This window comes from Macrobrachium nipponense, chromosome 3 (genome assembly GCF_015104395.2).
Source record: "Macrobrachium nipponense isolate FS-2020 chromosome 3, ASM1510439v2, whole genome shotgun sequence".
NCBI lineage: Eukaryota > Metazoa > Arthropoda > Malacostraca > Decapoda > Palaemonidae > Macrobrachium > Macrobrachium nipponense.
In genome coordinates this window covers 48,060,059-48,067,558 of record NC_087202.1, presented here as the reverse complement: position 1 = coordinate 48,067,558, position 7,500 = coordinate 48,060,059, and positions in this window count along the sequence as shown.

The following is a 7,500-nucleotide window of genomic DNA, read 5'->3' as shown; positions in this document are numbered from 1 at the left end:
TTACAGGTCGATGTTTCTCAGTAAATTTTCTTCATGCAAAGGCCAGCACTGATTAGAACAAGAAGTTGATAAAATAATTCCAGAAATAATGAAATTTTACCTAAATATTACACAATTCACTATCATTCGTAATATGGTGACATGATTACGGAAGAAGCCGAGAGTCCAAGAGAGTTCAGCCACAAGAGAGGTAGAAGTGAGAGCAGAGCGCAAATAGTGAGAAACGATTATCATTCACACGGATGATAAAGAATAGTGACAAGAAATATTGCTTCTTCACAAGAAAAAAAAAAAAAGTGCTGATTCCACGATCTCTATCTTGGAAATGCAGGACCAGAGAATAATTACACCTTTTCCGTCGTCCCGTAAAAGGACGAAACGAACCGAACGAAAAAGATGCAAAAATGCAGAAAGGCGCTGTTATTTTTATTCCTTTTTTTTCCCGCCATTCAATTTTTTTTCCAGGCTGGATCTTTTCCAGAATCCCTTGGCGATGGCGGGCCACCTACTTCATGTTTTTCGGGACACAAGGAAAAAGGGAAAACACTATACGCCTAAAAAAAAAAAAAAAACCCTGATTCGTTTAGTCTCACAGACCGTTAAGCTATAAATCCAGCGGGAAAATGACCAGTCTTTTGAAATATAGTCCTAATCAAATTATTCTTTCGGAAATCCTCTTTTGGAGTATTTAAAACTGTTTTTTTTTCTTTTTTGTGGGACTGTTCGCCAAGTGATAAATCTCGAACTTTGGTTTAAAATTAATAAAAGAATATTGATAACACTAAACAATTAGATCGGAATCTTTCATTTCGACTTTATTCAAAATGTCACATATATTTTAAATTTAGTTTTAATTTGTTTCGATATTAATGTTTGCTTCCTTTTCAATACACGTATTTATTTACCAAAAACGATGATCCATGATCCATTCAACCGCATAAAAGCAGTGTTCTTCATCCACACAAAAACAGAAACATAGAGAGCATTTTTGGTGCTATTACGAGATTGCTTTTTGCATCAATTGCCATCTTTCATATTTTCATACTTCATAGACTTGAAGCACATATGACCAGTTACTTCCTTTCCACGTACCGTCTTGCGATTGGAATTCTCAGAAGTCTAAACAGTTTTTTCTTTTCACAGCCACCTTCCATTGTCATAATCTTAGACCTAAAGGTTCTATCCATTTAAGCAGCAGACAAGTGCCATTTTTTCAATGGTGGCTGCTTTATTGAATATAGTTTCATAGACATCATTGTTCACTTCAACTTCACTCCACAACAGAACAACAACTTCAATTCCAAAAACAGCATACCATTTTCAACTTATAGTAGAGCGGAATTCCGTTCGTTTTTGTGTAGTCTTTTGCGTCTGTCAATATAATCCATGGTAGACACTTTATTGCCTCAGTTTCCCTCTGTATCATCGGTCACTTGACTTTAATCCAATAAGGACGAACAACATCTGCTTAGGAGCGCTGAGACCCTTTCCTGACCCCCAGCCCTCAATGCCTGGGAAAAGGAATAAAAGTCGTGGTGGAGGAAACTCGAAACTATAAAGAGCAAGCGCCACATCTATTTCGGTAATGTGTGAAGGGGTCCGGAGAATTTGGGAGAGGGGAGGAGCAAGAGTTGGAGGAGAAGGACGCCAACCCAAACTGCAACCGATTACACAGCAGGCTACGTATTGATACAACTTTGCAGCGATGGCCATTGCTATCCTAGGCTCGCAGTACTTCACAAACTCCAGTCACAAGCTCTCGGCATCAACTACAATAAGGATAACGGAGAATTGAAGGAAGCGTTGATACTGCTTTTCCTTTCACTTAGCTAAGCATTCACTTTCTTGCTATCCGCTTCCCTTTTTACTACGGAATATAAAGGATACGAGAGAAAGATGTGGTTCAGAATATTTACCATTTTTGAATGTCAGAAATTGTGGAATTTTGGACCAAAGGGCGAATGGACTTTGGCTTAGTGTAAAAATTTCAATATTAATAGTAATTTCAGGCAAAACCAAACGGGGGATGAAAAGTCCTATTAAAAATTGTCCGCGGGACCCAAAATGATGGAACCATCAAACAACCTGAATTTTGAAAAAAAAAAAGAAATTAGTTTAAATAATTAAATATTTATACTTAGAAATCACCAATATCTGAGATATATATTTTAATATACTGTACAACAAAAAGCTCATGAGACTAAGTCCTGCCGTCCACAACAGGCGATCTACTCCCTTCCATACCTTACCACATTATAGTTGCTCGGAAATCAATCTGGTGAAAACGACATTGCATTTCGAGTGATATTGCTTCCTTTAATCCCTGCAGATCTGAGATTTAATGAAAAAAGAAGAAAAATGTATAGCCCGAGCAAGGTCTCTGGAATCCAAGCCTTTGTTGCACCGACCCTCTTGTTTCACGCTTCACTCATCAGACTTCGTATCTTCTTCAGTGTTATTAAATTCCTGAATTGCAACAAATGATTTCTTTGACACTGAATATATCTGGACATATTTTCTTCATTCACTATTCATTTTGATTGCCGTTGGATATATGTCAACCAGATAGTGACTGAAGCTACTTAGAAGCGAAGCATTAGGCCTAATGATGGTCGATTACGAGATACGTACTACTCCCATGTGCATACAATTCCCTGCAGACAACTACCGCATAAATGCAATTCGCCTTTAATTAAAGCAACTCTGAAGAGACTTGACATTACAACTATAGGCAACAAGAAACATGTAACCTCGGCGCAATCGGTTTTTCTGTACAGCGTATAATGCTGTATGAAACTCGGCACATAAAACGTTGAGCCACTGCCAGGTGGTGGCCTGTGTTGTTGGAATCATACTGGTTACAGACGCATGATGATGGCTAACTTTAGTAAAATAAAAACTATTGAGGCCAGAGACTGCAATTTGGTATATTTGATGGTTGGAGAGTGGATGATCAACATATCAATTTGCAGCTCTTTAGCTTCAGTAGTTTTTAAGATCTGAGGGCGGACAGAAAAGTGCGGACGGACAGACAAATAGCCATCTCAAAAGTTTTCTTTGATACAAAACTAAAAACTTGAATAACAAACTAACGGTTTAAATCAAAAGGAAAACGCCTCTCTTAGTACAAATGCACTTGAAGAAAACCAAGAGGTATCTAAGATTAAAAAAAAAAAAAAAAAAAAAAAAAATTCTCGATAGAGAAAAGCCTTTAAGCGACACAGCCATACCTTGAGGGGTACCCGAGGACGACCAACACTTTTTCCTAGTATGTTTTGCATAATTGATGAGAGTATGTATGCCGTTATCTCTAGCACCAGCTGTTATGGGATTCTATAGTCTTGTCTCTTTAATGTTATCCCTTTTATTGGCACTTTCTTTCTTAGTTGCTATTTGTTACGTTACTGGTTATTTGTAGTTTGGAATACTACCTGTCACTTCTTATGTGCTCTCTTGATTCCACGTTCTAGTAAAGGTCTTTTATTCTATGAACGTTTGCAAAAACAAATAACAGAACTATAACTGTTAGTGTTATCAGCACTATTAATGACTAAAGTAATAAGAATCACCGCCAATTTAGCGTTGTTATCATTCATGATAATGATAATGAAGGAAAGACGAGATATCTGAAGAAAAGTTAAGACCGTAAAAAAAAAAAGCAAATTGATATATATTCACGAGGCCCAGAAATAAGACAAGAGGGAAATGATCTTATCAAGAGAAAAAACTGCTGACTCTTAAAAAGGAATTTCACAGTCAAAACACAGAGAATAATTAGACCTAATCCATCCAACCGGTAAAAGGAAGAAGCGAGCCGAGAGGAAAGAGGTGCAAAAATGCAGAATGGCTTCTATGTCACGTCTTCTCCTGCCTTTCATTTTTTTTTTTATCTCGAATTGGGTCTTTTTCATACAGAATATATATATAATATACATATATATATATATATATATATATATATATATATATATATATATATGATATATATATATATATATATATATATATATATATATATATATATGTATATATATATATATATATATATATATATATATATATATATATATATATATATATATACATATATATATATACACACACACACACACACACACACACACATATATATATATATATATATATATATATATATATATATATATATATATATATATAGTATGCGTGTTTTTTAACAGAATATTTTACAGTCATAATGACCATAAAACATTTTCTGGTAAAACAGCATTCCATTTAATAAATAGTGCCAATAAAATACACCCAAAAGGGTTCATGGATGTCTGACAATAATCCTAACTGGAAATGCTAATTTCATTTATGGGCAATTTCGTTCCTTCAGTAAAGAATACCAATCACCTAAAATCGTCCATTATACAGAATACCCTTACCTCACACAGAGCAGTCATTGCTTGCGAGATAAAATGCTTGAAATTCATGTTTGAAGTCACGAATCCATCTCTAATATGTACTTGGGAGGGAGTGAAGCCTGTTCTTCGTATTGACCTTAATCGGTGTTTATTTGTTTGATTTTACGTCATATGCTTTGGAATACTCCTTACGGTTGCCTAATCTCTTATAACAGACTTCTATGGCGAAAGTCAAGAACTTTGGTCTACAGGTTTAATTTGTCTATCATATCGACCTATCAGTCTTACAAAATGCAGAATTCGAAGTCTTCCTGTGGATTCTATAATGATTGAATCTGGTCCAATGTATAAAACCATTCAAGATGTGCATTAATCCATCTCTTGAAATGTCTCTCACCATTGGCGTACAATTTTGAAGCTGACGGTACCACAACAGCATACAATCGTTTGTCAACATTTCCTCTGGTGAAAATGCCACTGCGTCTTACTTCATTCAACCAAGGACTATTCACTCTCAAATTAACGTCAATCTCAAAATCCCATTCCGAGAATTTCCAGTTCAACCTTGAACACAACCTTTCACTCACAAGGACTACATCATACTGTCGAACAAGCAGAGCAGACAGGAGACCTGTAAAACATAAGGTTTACGTTTGCTGACGAAGCGAACGACGCGGTTCAAAGATTGTTTGCCCGGCCGTCATCTAGTCATGAAGTAGTTTCGCTGGCGCTTTCATTTATTTGGTATAAATTTTCCTCTTTTCCGAAATGGAAATAGTTTGATTAATATATGAAATATCTTTTGTGAGGCTTCTTAAATGGAAAGTTTGCAGGCAGGCATCAAATGAGTCCGTGGGAGAACTCGTCCAGCAGAGATCGAACAGCGATGATGATGTGAAAACAAAGACAAAGAAAAACCACCTGGAATTTCTATGCGCCGAGTTCCTGTACGTTCTCTAGGCCATCCTTTACGATGCATTGCCGTTAAGCCGGTTCCTCTGTTCTTTACCAAATGTCTTATATATATATATATATATATATATATATATATATATATATATATATATATATATATATATATATATATATATATATATATATATATATTGTTACGAAGTGCCAAGTATCTTGTTACCATTTATCAATTATTACCTCATCAAAAGCCAGACACCTGAACCCTCATAACACGTATTAAACGACTGAATACTCTAAAGGCAACAGTGATGCCTTAACAACTTACCAGTATTGCAGAAAATCAGACTAAGTTCATCAAAGCAGGTGCGAGGTAATCTTGTAAGTAATTAAATTAATCAAAGGGCATCACTCCATCAACGACTTTAAAAGTCTAAGTATTTCCCTGATTGCAGAACTCTAAGTACTTCCCTGGTTCTAAGTCACTTCAAGTAAATTGAAGGAAACAAATCAATTACCATTGTATGATTCTACCTATCATCAATATAATCAAATTAAATGCAAATATACTGGTTAGAAATAAAAACACTTATAAAAATTTTAAATACAAAAATTTATTAAATTCAAAATTTATAAGTGAAATTCACAATATCAGGGAAAATTACTGTTACTTGAAAACAAAGTAAAGTTTAATTAATTCTTGAATCAAATTAAGTAAAATTAAATCAAAATTAATTTATCACAAAATTCAAGAAAATTAATTCAATTGAAAATCAAAAGTGTTAGGCAATAATTGAAAATTTGAAGTCAATTCTCAAGTGTTAAACAACAATAAAACTTGAAAAGAATTCTAAGTAAATGCAAATTTATCCACAAATGTTAAATTTAATTAAATGTGCAATGATTAAGCAATGAAAATAACTAAGTCAATTAAATTGTGAATTAAAATGAAAATATAAAATAAAAAGGCACACTTCAATAAGAAAATGAAATAGTGCACAAACAATGGAACAAACATAAAACACAAAAAAATATGCAATGTGTAAAAGCGTAAATCTTTTCACTCAAAACACTGTAACCAACAGTTTTTGCCAAACCTTCATAACCACCTGTTATTAGTTATTAGTTAACCAAACCATCATAACCATTAAATATTAGTTATTAGTTAATCACTGTTCCTAACAATTATTAGTTATTAGTTAACCACAGTTCCTATCTGTTATTAGTTACAACTAATAAAAATATAATACTTTACCTTTTTGGTATACCAACTTCTTTCTCTGCTGCAGTCTTGTCTTACACACTTTCACAAAAACCAGGTGCCGTTACGAAATAATGTTTGTTCAGATTCCACAAAAATTCTATTTAATACTAAATAAACTCTAAGAAATATCAAATATGAAATTCTAAGTTACGAGTGACCAGTTTACGTTACGTTAATATAATCTCAAGGATGTCGAGAGAGAGAGAGAGAGAGAGAGAGAGAGAGAGAGAGAGAGAGAGAGAGAGAGAGATGTTAATGCCTCGCGGTTCGAAGATGTAATGAAATCTTCTTCCCTTGCTAAAACTGGACAGGGCAGATGACAAAAACGTTCTTGGCACAAATGCTTTCAGAAAGTTCGAAATCTGACGCAATCTTCATAAAGAAATGTGCAATCTCCACGTACGACTCGGCAAAGACATACGTGTACGAGTCCAGTCTGTTAAAAAAAAGACACGTACTCTACTCGATCGACACGGAGGAGAAGTCTTATCATGTACGATGACAGATTCTCCAAAACACAAATTAAAATTTGAGCACGCTATCAAACGCGTTGACAGATTTAGGAAAGCAAACGGATCTCGCAGACCCTCTAATCTTAAAGTGTTGACATAAAAGGGGAAACAATCATAGCTTCGAAAAGGCAAAGAAAATCTCTCTCTTTTTACACTCTAAGTTATATATATATATATATAATATATATATATATATTATATATATATATATATATATATATTCTTTTACATTATGTAATGCGAAATCTGAACACACATTTAAAACATCCTATTCTAAGCTATCTAGGAATCTGAAAAACTGTTACTCAATTCTACATGACATTCAAAGAGGGGAAATATGCATTCTGAAAGTAGCAATATATAATATATATACATACAACATACAACACACACACACATACACACACACACACACACACATATA